The sequence below is a fragment of the Aegilops tauschii genome, chromosome 5, assembly GCF_002575655.3.
Source record: "Aegilops tauschii subsp. strangulata cultivar AL8/78 chromosome 5, Aet v6.0, whole genome shotgun sequence".
Classification (NCBI taxonomy): Eukaryota; Viridiplantae; Streptophyta; class Magnoliopsida; order Poales; family Poaceae; genus Aegilops; species Aegilops tauschii.
The window spans coordinates 26,908,253-26,926,289 of record NC_053039.3 but is presented as its reverse complement, the minus strand read 5'-3'; the positions used below and the strand labels follow the sequence as shown (position 1 = coordinate 26,926,289).

At 48.4% G+C, this 18,037-nt stretch overlaps 1 long non-coding RNA gene across 1 annotated transcript; it reads right to left on the bottom strand.

The window, feature by feature from the left end:
- Positions 1-11,635: 11,635 nt before the first annotated feature.
- LOC141022286 (uncharacterized) lies at positions 11,636-12,970 on the bottom strand. The gene is made up of 2 exons (XR_012183567.1): positions 12,573-12,970; positions 11,636-11,901 (listed from the first exon to the last, which is right to left on the bottom strand). It is a non-coding gene; the product is annotated as an uncharacterized lncRNA (long non-coding RNA).
- Positions 12,971-18,037: the final 5,067 nt, after the last annotated feature.

Sequence of the window (18,037 nt, the reverse complement as noted above, 5' to 3'; positions counted from 1 at the left end):
GCCACCCGAGCGTCGCACCGGGCCTCATACATGCCGGGTGCTGTGGTGGCATGTCCCAAGAGGCGGCACGCGGCTCCGGGGTGTGCCCCCCTCACGGACGGCGCCGTCGCCGGCACCTGGAGTGGGGAAACGGGCGCGTCGGGTCTACACGGAGGGGATCTTGCCCTGGGTCTGGCCCGGATGTTGCTCCAAAGTGTTCCTATGGGCTGACCTACCACAACCGGGTGGATAGGTCCACTGCTCAAAGCCCGTCCGTGCAAAGTCAAAGGGCTAGATCCCGTGGTCAAACGCTACAGGGTTAGGCGGGACGGGGGCCCTGGGGGGTAGAAATGCCACCCGAGCGTCGCACCGGGCCCTCATACATGCGGGGTGCTGTGGTGGCATGTCCCAAGAGGCGGCACGCGTCTCCGGGGTGTGCCCCCCCCCCACGGACGGCGCCGCCGCCGGCACCTGGAGGGGGGAAACGGGCGCGTCGGGTCTACACGGAGGGGATCTTGCCGTGGGTCTGGCCCGGATGTTGCTCCAAAGTGTTCCTATGGGCTGACCTACCACAACCGGGTGGATAGGTCCACTGCTCAAAGCCCGTCCGTGCAAAGTCAAAGGGCTAGATCCCGTGGTCAAACGCTACAGGGTTAGGCGGGACGGGGGGCCTGGGGGGTAGCAATGCCACCCGAGCGTCGCACCGGGCCCTCATACATGCGGGGTTGTGTGGTGGCATGTCCCAAGAGGCGGCACGCGTCTCCGGGGTGTGCCCCCCCCCCCCTCACGAACGGCGATGACACATTAGTAGACGTTCTGCGGTAACGATGCGGCGTGAATATTATTAAATACTCGGAGCGTGATAAAATCATGAGTTTTTTACACGACGCGGGCACATGTGCTGTAGGACTGATGGTAATTTTTCATGATTGTTCGTGATGGAGTAGTATCTGAACAATTCCCTCTATGCGGATTGCTCTTCGCGTGTCTACGACTATGGCCGGCGGCCTCCGGGGGCTAGCATGCCGCCAAATCTTGCGTAGGCAGCCTCTCACAAGTCTGGAAGTGTTGTGGCGGGTGCAAACGCCTGGCACGCGTGTCCGGGGTGTGCCCTCCCTCACGGACGGCGGCGCCGCCGGCACCTGGAGGGGGGAAACGGGCGCGTCGGGTCTACACGGAGGGGATCTTGCTGTGGGTCTGGCCCGGATGTTGCTCCTAAGTGTTCCTATGGGCTTACCTAACACAACCGGGTGGATAGGTCCACTGCTCAAAGCCTGTCCGTGCAAAGTCAAAGGGCTAGATCCCGTGGTCAAACGCTACAGGGTTAGGCGGGACGGGGGCCCCTGGGGGGTAGCAATGCCACCCGAGCGTCGCACCGGGCCCTCATACATGCGGGGTGCTGTGGTGGCATGTCCCAAGAGGCGGCACGCGTCTCCGGGGTGTGCCCCCCCTCACGAACGGCGACGCCGCCGGCACTTGGAGGGGGGAAACGGGCGTGTTGGGTCTACACGGAGGGGATCTTGCCGTGGGTCTGGCCCGGATGTTGCTCCAAAGTGTTCCTATGGGCTGACCTACCACAACCGGGTGGATAGGTCCACTGCTCAGAGCCCGTTCGTGCAAAGTCAAAGGGCTAGATCCCGTGGTCAAACGCTACAGGGTTAGGCGGGACGGGGACCCTGGGGGGTAGCAATGCCACCTGAGCGTCACACCGGGCCCTCATACATGCGGGGTGGTGTGGTGGCATGTCCCAAGAGGCGGCACGCGTCTCCGGGGTGTCCCCCCCCTCACGGACGGCGCCGCCGCCGGCACCTGGAGGGGGGAAACGGGCGCGTCGGGTCTACACGGAGGGGATTTTGCCGTGGGTCTGGCCCGGATGTTGCTCCAAAGTGTTCCTATGGGCTGACCTACCACAACCGGGTGGATAGGTCCACTGCTCAAAGCCCGTCCGTGCAAAGTCAAAGGGCTAGATCCCGTGGTCAAACGCTACAGGGTTAGGCGGGACGGGGGCCCGGGGGGGTAGCAATGCCACCCGAGCATCGCACCGGGCCCTCATACATACGGGGTGGTGTGGTGGCATGTCCCAAGAGGCGGCACGCGTCTCCGAGGTGTGCCCCCATCCAAGTGACGGCGGCACTGCCTTGCGTGCAGGGGGCACACCGTGGAGCCCCAAGACGGGCGTCTACGCATGCCTGAACACTTTCACATATGCATCGGGACCCGTGCGATGTTTCGGTGACATAGCTACACCCCGAATCCCCCCACCAACTAGAATTCCCTCCGTGTCGACCGTTTCCCCCCTCCGTGACACGGCGATAGCGACGTTCGTAACGGGGGCAATCGATATACAATCAGGGTATGTTTTTTTAGATAAGGCATAATTATCTTATGCAAAAACAAAAACTAAAATAAAGTAAAAATGAGAAAATAAAGTAAAAATAAAAAAAAGTATGCCGACGGCGAGGCCATCGGCATACCTGTGCACACACGGAGGTGCAGTCCCACGGATCGATGACGTGGCACGGCACACGGATCGATGACGTGGCAGATGGGCCTATGCCGACGGCTATACCGTAGGCATATATTTGCCATGGGTAGTATAAAGCGAAATTTAAAATAAAACTAAATAAATGTATGCCGACGGCCTCGATGACGTGGCATAGCACACGGATCGATGACGTGGCAGAGGGGTATGGGCCAGGTATAGGGCTGGCACGGGTATGCCAACGGCCGCCGTTACCACCCGTCGGCGTAGGCTCAACGTCGTCAAACGGTCAGCGCTGACGGCAAGGGCTATGCCGACGGGCCCCGTAGGCGTACCTCGAGCGGTCCCGACGGCCTCGTATATGCCGATGGCCCCGTCGGCATATATGGATTTATGCCGACGGCTTTTCTACGCCTACGGCCTGCCCTTGGCCGTCGGCATAGCTGCATTTATGCCGACGGGTGCCGTCGGCATAGATTTTGCCGTCGGCAAACCAAGTTTTTCTGGTAGTGATGTGCTGCTCTTGTTGGGCTTGACTTAAACAGCCCCAACCTCTGTGGTGCAAAACTGATTGATCAGTTCATGCTTTCCCTCTTTCTAGGATCCAAATGACGGATCTGTACTCTGACGAGCTGACTAACCCAAATAATGAGCATGTATTCAACCGGACGAGACTTTTAAAGGGCAGTGTTAACCGGAGCTGGACCGCACAATATTCTTGCCACTTATCGACATAGATTTTTAGATGTTGCCGTGCAGCTCACTAAAAATAAACCCTCAGGCGGGTAACGTGCGGGCAGTGCTACCTTCAATATAGGGTGTGTCCATGCCCCCAGCAACTATGCTGGGGCATCCATATTATGGCGAAGGCTATTACAAGAATACATAACTACCGATGCAACAAATGGCTGTGATATGCACCCACAACTTCGCTTCCATGTGTTCATGCGTAGAAACAACATATTTCGATGGGGCTCCTTTGAGGCCATGTCGACCTAGTTGATCCGTCTCATCGGTTAGTGCTCACCATCGGCATCGCGCCTCGGTCCCATCATGGGACTTAGGATATGGCTGATTGGTATGGGTTTGTGTGGGTAAAACGGACATTCGGGAATTCTGCCATTACTTTTGCTAAGGGGTGGTAAATAGCTACTATCCGCCTTCTTTCTGGTGGACCCCCTTGTTGCTTGGACTCGATGGACCTGCTTCACGGACTTGATGGAAATATCTCCTTTGATTTTTCATGCGGTTTATCTTGATGACCGCATACTTGCAATTGATATACTTTTTTTCTCTTGCTTCAACTTGCCTTTGCGGTTTTCTGAATAACGCCGACTTCATACTAATGTTTGATTGCTAGGGATTGCTTGTGTGGTTTCTTTGCTGACCACAGACTTCTTGATTAACTTGACCTGTTTGCTGGGGAGACCCACCTTGAGAACTTGGATAGTAGCCATCCACCTTTGTGGAAACTAGAACCCTCGCAGGCATTGTATTTGGACCCTTGTTTCGACCTCGCCAGGGTGGCAAGAAGCTACACACTGAGACAACTTTTGTTGAAACAGGTAGCCCTCTCTGCTCTTTTCCCTATAGTTTCACCCGGCTAAGCAAGATGAGACGCAACACCGATGGTTGACCTTCACTCGAGATAAAGCTCAATTCAGCCCCCACAGTCCTCGATGCCACCACTTAACATGTGTTTGGGTGCCTTGTGTGTAGGTCGCTTAGTTGTGAGACATATCACCATAGTCATTCCTTACAACAGTGACTAGTCTGCAACCTGTAAACCCTTCATGATATGAATGAAGTGTCGGGAGAACCTCTCAGGCGTCTCCCAGTTGGTAAGGGGCCTTGTGTGTGTTTGGCCCCCAGGTAGCAACGAATAGCTCTGAGCACCGACTATCGCGGATGGGGTTAAGGCATCTGTGTTGCAGAGTGAGTATGCCGCCACTGCAGGCTCGCCCTCCATGCTGCCATCATAGGGGCGTCCTTGGTGCACGTGTCGCCGTTGGACAGGGCCAGAGCACGTGCATGTTGTTTGGTGAGTGCGCTCCCGCAGTGGGCACGTCCTTCCTTGGAGAAGATGTGTGTCATGCACATTGCGCCCCTGCACATGAAGAAGGTTGGAGCTGCGGGTGGGATGAACACGAAATTAGCCAAAACTGGGCACCATCTCCGGAAGTTAACGACGCTTCCCTTTTGCGCACACCAACAAAGAATGCTTGGCAGGCATCTTCACGTTACCAAGCCTCTTAATTGTTGGCCGCGACTTTGCCTTTTAGGGAGGAACTTGGGCATAGAGTGTGCCCCCTGCTCCATAGATCTGCCTTCATGTATAGACGTCACCATCGTGCCCTTGGAGCAACGAATGCCCCCGAACAATGGAAACATCTCATGGACACGAATTTGGCCTTTGATTTCTAATGATGAGGCAAATAGAAATTGCACCCAAGAATTGGCGTCATCTCATATTGAGAAAGAATATGAGGCGCCCACGCTAGCTCAGGGCCTCAATCTTCAGAAATTAGTCGTAAAACTAATTTCTCCGGAAACTATCAAAACCCACCGGCACCGGTCTTTTTCTCCAATTCGCATTCGACGAAATGAGCACCACCAACTCCATCACCGAGTGTTGCTGCCTCGCATTCGCGAAAATGAGCACCACCAACTCTATGCAAGTCTCTCTCGCGGCCCCCACATTGCAAGGTGATGTGTTCGATGTTGTCATCGTCCTGATTGCAAACAAAGCATGGAGACATTTCATCCTGCATTCCATGGCGGGCTTACGTTTCGGAAGTAAAACCTGTGCTGGAGGGCAAGCGAGACAAACATCTTTCATCTAGGGGGTGCCGGCATCTGAAAACATCTTTGTCCCTTGATTACACCGAGCTGGCCAAGTAACTCCCATTCGAGGTTCTGGCCAAGAGATTTTTGTTCGGTTGAACGACATCTGCGCATTGTAGCACCCTTCTTCCATCAGCAAGACAAGAGGCTCCATGTCCCAGACATATCTGTTATCCCGCAGCCCTTTCTGCCCCGTTCTTGATTCCCTGGCGATCGCCCCCAACTTTGGCCAAAGAGGAGCGAAGGCCTTCAATCGACCTAGATTTCCAGAACCAAAGGGATGGTCCTGAGCTGGCCAAAAGTTCCATCGCCCTGGAGCAGATCCTCACGATAGCTCAAGTGCCCCGCGGACAAAGGATCTTCATCGCCAAGCATGGCCCCATCGGTCACGACGCCTACTAGCGCGGCCTATCTGACTGTGGCGATTGCGGTCTCCTGGTTCCCGGGGCCTCGGAAGGCTCCCGGTTAATTACTCACGCGCGATACCTCCGATTAAGCCGTATGGTCGTCTTCGTCGTCTTCGCTTCGCGTTCTCCATGCATGATGATGATGATGTGTGTGTGGGCGGCGGCAGAGCCCGTGTCCTCGTCGGTACACGCGCCGCATGTAGCGTGGCCTTAGCGGTGGCCGCGCCCGCCCTCGCCGTCATGCCTCGTCGGTCTTGGCGGCGTTGGAGTAGTTGGTGTTGGGCCGGGTAGCATGGGTGCGCTCGGCTTAGACTTCTTACGACCTGTTGCTTCATCAGGGTGTTCAAGGGGCTACGCCTTGCGGGTGTAACGGTTTGGGGAGACCGGCGTCAGTGTAAAAACCAACGCGCACTCACATGGGCGTGGCCGGGGTGGTTGGCACCTCGTCTTGGCTAGACGCCGAGTATTGGGCGGTCCGCCAAGACAAAGGGGGCCGCCTCACGAGGCCGTGGAAAGGTGGCGTTGTAGAGGCCGCGTCGAGTTGGACTGGTGCTACGTCAAAGGGTGACCTGTACGCCGGCGACGCCGTGAACCTGTACACCAAGGACCTGTTCGCCACGGTAGGTGCACCTCTCGAAGGAGGGACCGGTCTTGTACTGTGTCGCTGCAAACTTTGGTTCGACCAAAGATCTGTACGCCATGAAGGGGGAAGCGAGTCCCGGACCGCGTCGTCACCGAGCTCCGATTCCGCCACACCGTCTCCTCTAAGAAACGTGGTGCAAATCCTGTACGCCTATGATCTTGAGTATGCCATTATATGCGGCACCTCGTCATAAATCGGATCCATCTAAAACATGGAATTACTTCTCCATGCATCACTCGATCGCCACATGATCATGAGTGTGCTATTGACATATGGGGACTTCACCATAAATCGGATCCCTGTTCACCTTTCCTTCTTTGATGGAACTTGTTGGCCTCTTTGTCTTCTGTGGACTCTGTTCACCGTGTGATTTGTACCTGTTTATTTTCAGATCGGCGATCCAATCTTCACCAAGGGCAAGGGCCAGACTTTCGGCGGCCTCTCCATGCGTGCTTGCCGGCGGCTTCTGCCTGCTCCTTGCACCTGTATATAACAAACATAAACCTCACCTTGATTACCTGAGGTTGCGTGGAGACGTACAGCCAGTCGGCCGGCCAGCTTGACGAAGAGAACGGGAGAGATTTTATGTATGTTGAACTCCTCGTGTGTGTATAGATCGGAGAAAAGAATTGAGGTGTTGTATAGCTAGGAATGAGATGGGAGTTGTGCAGGGCCTAAACACCATGGCCTTCTTCCTCTTCTGTGTGCAGCTTAGCGGCGGCCGCCGCGTGCGTGTGTGAGCGGCCGGCCCGGCGGCAGGCTGTGTGCGTGAGATTTGAGGGCGGCCTGGTGGCCAGCCCCTTGTGTGCGTGCGCTCCGTGTGAGCGGCCTGACGGCCAGACATATAGTGCGTGGCCCAGCCCCCTGGATGTGAAAATGTGCTCCTTTATATAGCCAATGCCTAGGGCAAGCACCTGCGTGGAAGAGATCAGCCGGCGCCGCCGCGGTGACGTTGCAAGCCGAGCTATTCTGCGGGGCAGCTCCTGCATGTTCGGCAACGCCCGCTGCATGCATGGCCTAAAGTGCTAATGAGAAGCTACGTGCTTATCTTATCCTCCTGCGTGCTAACAACTTTGACTAGTCGTGTGAGCTACAAACTCACATCTTGTACACATGAGGTCAGCTTTACGTGCCCATTGGCTGGATAAAGGTGACATTAGCCCGTGAATTTAATTAATAAACTACAACAAAAACATCCGGCCACGTGCATCAATATGTGAAGTGGGCTCTATCAAGTCAAGTCCACTTAGCCTGAGGAGATTACCACAAGTGTACACGATCACGCGCTAGCCCGTTCCAATCAATAAGTTTTCCTTATTTGTAGATGCATATAACATTGATGTATATTTATCATTTTCTCATACACATACATATGTGTCTGATAAAAGATGACAAAATCTCGTCGAACAAACACCTAGCACCCGTTGCTTGCTTGTTCATGCGGTCTACGTCTCCACCCACCACGACGGACCACAACCAGGCCTTTGCCGCTGCGGCTCTTCAGTATGGCCCCCTCTCCCTAAATTTGCAAGAGTATGTGTACATTTATTCTCCAAACATAATTAGATTTAGTAAGGAATTTAAGTTTACTGAATTTCATCTTACAAAACGTTATGAGAGCAAGCCTGTCTATTGACCACACGATATGCCCTCCTGCTAACATTAATGTAATTGGGTTATTTACTCAAATTTTTAAGCTTCCCATCCTCGTATAGTCTTCTGAATTTACGTACATGAAATAAGAAGTTTTATGCTTAACTTTGTTCTGGCATAATCTGCTCATTTTGACTATTTACTTAATTCTAATATATTTTTCCCATATTTGTTTTACTACATCGTTAATATTCAGAAAGTACAGCGCTAAGTCTGCAGCATATAATCCAGAATTGGTATATAACTCTAATATATCATGTAGATACGAACTTATCCTATGCACTATGAAATACGGTACATATGATTTATCCTGTTTCTCCTATCTAAAAAATAATATTCTGACCTAGCTTGTTAACCATAGTAGATGATACCCCGCGCGTTGCCGCGGGACTTTGTGGTTTCTATGAGTAGATTCAAAGAAAAACATATACTGTATGAATGATTATTAATACATTTTGAAATGTTGAACAAATATATTTCCGCACAAACATAAAGAGAATTTTTTTTTAGAAAAGGAGGATGACCCCCGGCCTCTGCATCTGGGCGATGCATACAGCCACTTTATTAATTATTCTCACAAGACCTTACAAAAACATAAAGAGAATTATCTGTTGAACAAATATATTTCCGCACAAACATAAAGAGAATTATCAGTAAAGTGCGCCGATTCCTCTCCCAAGCAACTATGTCAAATACCAAGAGATCCAACATTTCTAATAGCTAAAATATTCAAGAGAAAAAATAACGCTACCCAAATAGACAAAAGATAACAGTGGTGGCAAAGAGGGAGCTTTTGAAACCTTCTTGTAAGCGGATGGCGACGGCGTGTGATGGGACGATGGTATCCCCCAGAACCCACCAGCTGCTTCGCGCCCCACCATTTATCTTTGCACCACTACATATGCACATCCCGTGACAGATAGGTTAGGTTCAGCCGGCGGCATATGCCAATGTATGGCAGGTGAGGCGCAAGAGAGACATACCCTTTTTTACGCAGCTTGATTGACTGGTGGATGCATGCTCTGGACTATATTCCTGATTGCCGAGTGCATGGTTTCTTGCCCCTGGTCATGATTATTTGGTGGCACATATGGATGGAGCGAACTGACCGCATTTCCAACCTCGAAGCTTCGTCGTTCCTGCATAAGTGTGATTCCATTGTTCTGGAGCAGGGCACCTTGCGGACAGTAGGATCAAGAGCGTCCGGTGGCTGGGTAATCACGGCTAAGAAAAGTTTAACCAGTCCAGGCCTTTGCTGCTTTGCAGTTTTCAATCACTAATCGTCTAATCTTACTTATCCTTCTACTGTAATTTCATCCTTCTTTATTTCCTTCTGTCGACCTTGCACGGTGCATCTGTAACTGAACTTTTCACCTCATTTTGAGGTGTGCTCCCGTTCTTATGAGTGAAAACAGTGATCTAGTTGTGTTTCGTAAAAATAAAATAAAGAAGAGCACAAGAACTTAGACAAAAGCCTCATTCAGAAGAAAAGAAGAGCTTGACCAGAGAAGAAATGGGACACCGTCGTGGCCTCCTCCAGATCGTCATCTGTGGATCAAGGCGGAAGAAGCAGGCTGGTCGTTGGGGCCACAGACACATGCGTCGCTGGCCGTTGTCAGGCCATTGGGCGAGGGAGGGTGGGAGCCGTGCCCAGTGGCGCTGAAGGATGCTGACCGGCGGCGGGAGGTTGAATCACGGGCATAGATCAGTGTTGGGGGAGGCGGATCAGCAGCTGGGCATGGGTGAGGCTATCGTCGGTGGCACACGGCGTGTGGCTGGGTTGGCGGCTCGTGGCGCGCGCAGCGGCATGGTCGAGGGCGGCGCCGACGGTGAGGTGGGTGGCGACGGCACACTGGTCGCTGGCGGCGACCTGCGGGGTCCAGACGTGGTGGCGGGTGGGAGATGGGCGGCGGTGGGCGGCGCTCGTGGGGTGCATGGCTGGGGCGGCAGCTGTCTAGGAAGACGACGGCCCGTGCGCTTCTAATCGTTGCGGCGAAGACGAAAGTTTACAGGAGAATGGAGAAGATGAATCGGAATTGAAGATGGAAACCAATGGGTAGAGATCAATGGGCAGAGGAGTTAATCGAGAGGATTATTGGGCCGTGGGGAGAAGCCGAGCGGCTGCGGGTGAGGGGAAAAACAGGGTTTTTTTTCCGACCGTGACTGCAGGGGAATAAGAACGGAAAAAACCCTGTTTTTTCCACCATTTGATTGGCTGCTTTTGCAAACTGAATAATGACGTGGCACATCGCTGACGTGGATAGTGTGCATGATGAGAGAATAGGAAAAAATGGAGAGCAACTTCTTAAGAATGTTAGATACCCAGCACCCGGTACTCATTACGTAAAATTACGGCATCTGATATCTGCACCATGCCTTGACGCACAGTGTAGGTGGCACACATGCACGAGGTAAATTTCTTGCATGCATGGGGTAATTAATACTTACGGCTCTCTCATTTCCTTCACGGAACAAAGATGTTTTCCCTTTGGCTGTAATATTGGCGTGGGATGGGGTGGGGTGAGGAATAAGAATTCCTCGCCCAGGGTGACGACGAATAGCGCGATCCTATATATATATATATATATAGGACTCCTCTTTTGTACTCCCAGGAGTACATACTCCCACCTCTTAACCGATTCTTCAGTTTGGATAATACCTAATCGCAAGAAACAAACAGCCATGCAAGAAAAAACAATACTGTTGCATGCAACGACCACACGCATGCATGCGTCTGGTTGATCCTAAAATTAAGGGATTCAATACCAGGTGCCTAATCCATCCATATGTATGCACCGTTCAACAAGAAAAAAAATTCATACATTTTTTATGTCCCCGCAAGAAAAAAGGGATATATACTGTTTTTATTGAGTATATACTACTTTTATCCAAATGAGTGTGTACTGGACTTTTTTATTAAATATATACTGCTTTGTTTTGCTGGTACAGTATATACTGATTGGTTTCATAATATGGATATACTGGGATTTTTTCAGTTAGAATGAGTAGGTATTGCTTGTGATCAAAAGAGGTATGTACTGGTTTTATTGAGTATATACAGCTTTTATACAAATGATCGAGTGTGTACTGCCTTTTGATCAGTATATACTGCTTGTTTTGCGGGGCTAGAGTATATACTCCTTGATTTCATAATAGGCATATACTGGTTTTCTTTCCTTCAGAAGGACCATCTACTACTAGTACTTCATCGCCAAAAACTGAAAGAAGTATATACTGATTGGCAAATTCATCCGTGTATGTTAATCTAATGGGTATGTGCTACTTCCAAAACAAATGAGTCTACTACAATTTGAAAATAAAGGGATTGCCAGTTTTTAAGATCGGTCGAGTATGCATACTACTTGGTAACAAAGTAGTGTACTACTTTTTTTAAACATGTCAGGGACATATTTACTTAGCAAACACAGGTTCGTCGATTAGTAGTATATACTACGTTTCTTTGCAAGCAAAAAGAATACACAATGGGATATCTTTGATTTACCTCAAAAAGAAGTATCCATATTTTTATAACTGAACAAGGGGTATCACAGTACTGTTCACTATGCGTGTTATACACTCCCTCCGTCCCAAAACAAGATAAGTGTCGCTGATTTAGTACAAAATTGGTTTTGGGACGGAGAGAGTATATAAAACAAAAGTCACTCTGCTTCTTCCATGGTTACTAAAGATACTCGACACATTGGTACATCATGTACAGAAATTTTTATCTTTATACAAACATGTACACCGACTAAGCAAACTGGACTATGCAACTACTTTTACATCTCCAAAAAGGTTTAAATGCTAAAAACTGGAGAAGAAAAAAGTGGTATATCTTCCAGCAAGCTTCAGATAACACCACATGTACTACTGGAGGGTCGAGTATAATGGAGCTGCTCCTCGGTCAAACAAATATACAACATGGATATTCAATGGAAAACAATTAACAACATAAGTTAGACTTGATTCAAGAAACATTGATTAATTGTAAATTAGCTAATATCAAGCTATATATACAGAAAATACTGAACTGGGTACTATGAGAAAAGAAACAGAAGAAAAATCTTAAAAATTGTTTACACTAGCAGCTATAAGAGTAACCTGATCTGCAGACTTTGTTAAGGTGTTTAAGAATAAAAAATTCATTAGGTGTGATTGGATGAGACAAAGTGCTTCTCATCTGGTACTACAATCAATTTGGCCGGCCGGTGATGGCTTCACTTAAACAGAGAACTGGACAATATACTGAATATACTGCCGAACATACTCACTTGATTTACTAGATTTTGCACTGACGAGATGATGAATGGGTCTCATATCCTCAGTTACTCACAAAACTTGAGATGAGTATAACAATTAGTAGTTGGTATCGCTAATACATTAACCCCTTAATTATTAGAAGAAAAAAATGCAGAAAATCTATGATGGTTTCTGCACTGTTGCCTAAAAGACAAATTTAGAAGAAGAAGAGGGGCTAGAATCAATGCCGCTCAAGGAGAGGAATTGTGGATATGAGGAATTTTGTATCAAGATGATAGCGAGACAAATCGATGAGGTATCTAACCAGTGATTTGTGGACTCCAAAGCTGCTTGCGGTTGGAGAACTTGGAGTAGACTTTTACATCAAGCAGTAAGAACTGGGTTCCATTGTTCTCATGGATGGCACTCTGGTGTTGGAGACGCGGAAGGCAGTGGTTGCCTAATTCCAGCCACCTAGAAACCGGCAGAAACTGAGAGTTAAGTGCCTTGTACAAGATCTGATCTTGAAAGATACCTGGTCAGTCAGGCCGCCGTTGTCCGGTGTTAAGATGACCCGCAGCCAACGGAGGCTGCTGCCGAGCGAGCTACTTCCCTCGGAGGCAGATGTAATCCTCCAGCAGCGGTGCGAGCCGCCGCCGCCGCATAACGCCAATCAGACGGGAGGAGATATGGATAAGCGCAGCGCATGTAAAAACGCCTGAAAAAAAGAAGCAATGACCTTTGTTTGTTTTAGGTGTAGTTTTTTTCTTTAACTAAAAGCTAAATGGCTCTGTGCAGTAGGATTCTATAGCGCCAGTGACCGCCACGTACATAACTATATATGTACAAAATGAAGTCCCCTCGTGCATCTATTTTTCCTGTATAATTGACTACATAGATTATGATTTCTTCAGATAATTATGTTTTTCTTCTTCAATCTTCACACCAAATTTCATTGACATTTAGAAGTATGGTTTTAGACTGGAGAATAATAATTTCTTTAAACAAGCAGAAAAAGGGGTTGTACAGGTTGCTCAATCTTCAAATCTACAAAGTTGAAATATGCAAGCCACCAATAAAAGCTAGATCAGTCATCAAATACATAATTGAACATCATATAAAAAGATGGAATTAAACAAGTTTGATTGCTCGAAATGTTGGGGAACGTAGCAATAATTCAAAATTTTCCTACGTGTCACCAAGATCAATCTAGGAGATGCTAGCAACGAGAGAGAGGGAGTGCATCTTCATACCCTTGAAGATCGCTAAGCGGAAGCATTACAAGAACGCGGTTGATGGAGTCGTACTCGCGGCGATTCAAATCGCGGAAGATCCGATCTAGCGCCGAACGGACGGCGCCTCCGCGTTCAACACACGTACAGCCCGGGGACGTCTCCTCCTTCTTGATCCAGCAAGGGAGAGGAGAAGTGTTGGGAGAACTCCAGCAGCACGACGGCATGGTGGCAATGGAGCTCGTGGTTCTCCGGCAGGGCTTCGCCAAGCACTACGGAGGAGGAGGAGATGTATGAGAAGGAAGGGGGCTGCGCCAAGGGAAGGGTATGGCTGCCCTCCCACCCCCTCACTATATATAGGGGGAAGGGGAGAGGGGGCCGGCCCCTCTAGATGGATCTAGAGGAGGAGGAGGCGGCCAGGGGAAACCCTAGATGGGTTTGGGCGCCCCCACCCCCTAGGAAACTTGCCCCCCAAGCCGGGAGGGGCGGCTGCCCTAGGGGTGGCACCCCCACCTCTCCTGGTTACGTGAGAGGGGTTGGGAGGGGCGCACAGCCCCTTAGTGGGCTGGTTTGCCCCTTCCCCTTGGCCCATAAGGCCCCCCAACGCTTGCCGGGGCCTCCGAAACCCCTTTCGGACTTGCTGGCCATAGCCTGGTACCCCCGGAACAATTTCGGACTCCAATACCCTTCGTCCAATATACCGATCTTCACCTCCGGACCATTCCGAAGCTCCTCGTCATGTCCGGGATCTCATCCAGGACTCCGAACAACCTTCGGTAACCACATACTATTTCCCATAACAACTCTAGCGTCACCGAACCTTAAGTGTGTAGACCCTACGGGTTCGGGAACCATGCAGACATGACCGAGACGTTCTCCGGCCAATAACCAACAGCGGGATCTGGATACCCATGTTGGCTCCCACATGTTCCACGATGATCTCATCGGATGAACCACGATGTCGGGGATTCAATCAATCCTGTATACAATTCCCTTTGTCTATCGGTATGTTACTTGCCCGAGATTCGATCGTCGGTATCCCTATACCTTGTTCAATCTCGTTAACGGCAAGTCTCTTTACTCGTTCCGTAACGCATGATCCCGTGGCTAACTCATTAGTCACATTGAGCTCATTATGATGATGCATTACCGAGTGGGCCCAGAGATACCTCTCCGTCATACGGAGTGACAAATCCCAGTCTCGATTCGTGCCAACCCAACAGACACTTTCGGAGATACCTGTAGTGCACCTTTATAGCCACCCAGTTACGTTGTGACGTTTGGTACACCCAAAGCATTCCTACGGTATCCGGGAGTTGCACAATCTCATGGTCTAAGGAAACGATACTTGACATTAGAAAAGCTCTTAGCAAACGAACTACACGATCTTGTGCTATGCTTAGGATTGGGTCTTGTCCATCACATCATTCTCCTAATGATGTGATCTCGTTATCAATGACATCCAATGTCCATGGTCAGGAAACCATAACCATCTATTGATCAACGAGCTAGTCAACTAGCGGCTTACTAGGGACATGTTGTGGTCTATGTATTCACACATGTATTACGGTTTCCAGTTAATACAATTATAGCATGAATAATAGACAATTATCATGAACATGGAAATACAATAATAACCATTTTATTATTGCCTCTAGGGCATATTTCCAACACGAAATTCTAAAAGTTATAAGAGATCCATGAGAAGGAGAAAATGCCCAAGAGGCCGAGAAACACCACTGGCATGGTCACCAGCGAGGAGTCCTGATGTCTGGCCACAAGGGGCAGCCTTCCTGGCACCTGCTGCGGCTGATGCCTCTTGCCTTAATCCAACGCTAGTTGCCATGGGTGCAAGGCAGATAGCACGCCCCATTGTAAACGGTGACCCTGAAGCCTAATCGGCCATGCAAATATTGTCGATTGATGGGCTCCAAGAAGACGCCGAAGGCGTAGCAGGGAGGCATTGGTGCTGCTTGCGCAAGCATCATCTCCTAGATGATCCTCGAACCGAAGTGATAGCCTTCCTCCTCCTTGATCTCGAGCAAAGGCGACGAAACAAGGGGACGTCGGATGAGAGCGTGACGCAATATCAGAGGAGTGCGCACAACAGCGACAATGGACAGCACGAGAGGAAGAAGGGGTGACACAGGGGAGGGTGAGTGAAGGCCAGGGGTCTAAGGCGGCGGCTCGAGAGGAGGAGGAGGAGCAACACGCGGTAAGGCAGGGGATTTTTTTTCACGGTTGGGGAAGGCGGCGGTTCGCCGGTTCGATGCCGAGTAGAGGTTGCTGAGACATGGCAATGTATGAGAACGCAGGGGAAAATAGATGTTCACTCGCTGACTCGCGGGGACCACAACGAAATAACAGCCCCGGGCGAGGATAGAGCCCCATTTCATTGGAGCTTAGTAACTGTACATATATATAGTTATACTACATTTGTGTAAAAAAGTATGTATTTTGAATCATACATTTGTAATTTATTATTATGTTATTTTCAAATTCATGTCATCTTTGGTTATTATGGCATATACTGAAAGTCCGAAACCATACCGAAATAATTTGGCATGTACCGAAACCAAACCGTATCTTAATTCATAGTATATGTACCAAAAAGTATTAATACTTACAAACCAAAAAACTGTATAAACCAAATAAACCGAATGCACTGTATTGTCGACCCGCCACCTTATCCATCCGTGCAGAACATAGGTGGTGCCGCCTTAGCCCATAGCCCGTGGATCCCCTTTCCAGCGCTAACCTGCGCCTCCCGGCACATTTACCCGGCCTCGCCATAGCGGCTGCTCCTTCACACGGAGTGGGCGAGCGACGATGAATGGCTGCTACTCTAGGTCTCTCAAACTCCGCAACTCCTTAGCATGTCCGGCTTCCAGCTTCTCCCTAAAACACTCAGAGTTGAAGATGTTTTTTAGGGAATTTGAAGATGTGTTCAATGGGAACCCATATGTCTCGCATTCTGCGAGAGCGAGGGCATCGTCGCTGATGGGGGCGAACCAACATGGGCCGGCGCACGCGCGCACTAGGCCGCAGCCTGGTTCTCTGTTTTTATTTTACGTTTTGTGTTTTTGTTTTTTGCTTTATTTTTGGATTCGGTTTATACTTTAAAATATATAATACAAAAAACACTCTATAAAAAACTTTTGCAAAATGTTGAATAAGTATTTGAAAAATGTTAAACAAGTATTTGTAAAATGTTAATCAAGCATTTGAAAAATGTTGAACAAGTATTTAAAAAATGTTAATCAAGCATTCGGAAAATGTTGAACAATTATTTGAAAAATGTTAATCAAGCATACGAAAAATGTGGAACATGTATTTTAAAAATGTTGAACAAATATTTGAAAAAAAACAATCAAGAATTCGGAAAAATGTTGAACAAGGATTTGACAAAATGTTGAACAAGTATTTGAAAAATGTAAATCAAGCAATCTAAAAATGTTGAACAAGAATATGAAAAAAATTGAATACTTGAAAATGTTAAATAAGTATTAAAATTATTGAAAAAGTATTTGGGAAATATGTATTAAAAAATGTTGAACGAGTATTTGAAGAATGTTGAACAAATATTTTAAAAGTGTTGAATAAGTATTAAAATGTGGAATAAGCATTCAGACAATGTTGAACGTGTATACAAAAAATGTTGATCACTTATTAAAAAATGTTTTTGACATATATGAAATGTAGAGTGAAAACAAAGACAAACATGAGAAAAAAACAAAAATTGGAGAAGAAAAAACAAAGAAAAAATGGAGAAGAAAAAAGGAAACAAAATGAAAATAGAATAATGCAAAAAACAAACATAATAACCAAAAAACAAAATGCAAAATGAGAACGAATAAAATAAAACGTAAAACAAAGAAAATAAAAAGAAACAGAATAAAACAAAAAAGGAAAAAATCCCGAAGAAAAAGAAAAGAATGAAAAAATCCGACAAGAAAAAAACGAAAAGCCCATTGGGAAAACAAGAAAACCAGCTCTTTTCGCGTTAAGTGGAATGTGCCTAACATATTAAGCAAGAATGCGCCGTTAGCTGAGTGGCAAGCAGCGCGGTGCGTCAGCCTGCAACCAGGGTGTGTCATGCCTTTTTCATATTTTAAAGCGAAGCGACACAGGCCGGCCCAGTAAAGAAAAACCTTTAGCGATGTGTATGCTTAGCGCTCGCTTAAAGAGAAAAATAGTCACCGTGGTGTTCAGCATTGCAACTTCTCGGTTCAATCATTGTACCAGGCCGCCAACCCATTTAGGCGTGTGTGGCCTAATGGCCTAGGGAAATTAATAAGCTTGTAGCCTAATTCAGTAGCGGCTTTTGAGCCCACTCGGCTGCAGGGTCATCTCCCCCGAGTAGGAGCACATCCCCATGATCGCCGCACTGCTGCATGCAGACGTTGTCGAAGGGAGCTCCTATACGACGCGTTAAGTGCTAAATTTTTTTAAATAATACATTTTTTATTAAATTACAGAAATATTACGCCGAAAATATTATTTTTAAAAATAATACACCGTCGGTCCGCTGCAGGCCGACTGGACCTAATCAGCCCAC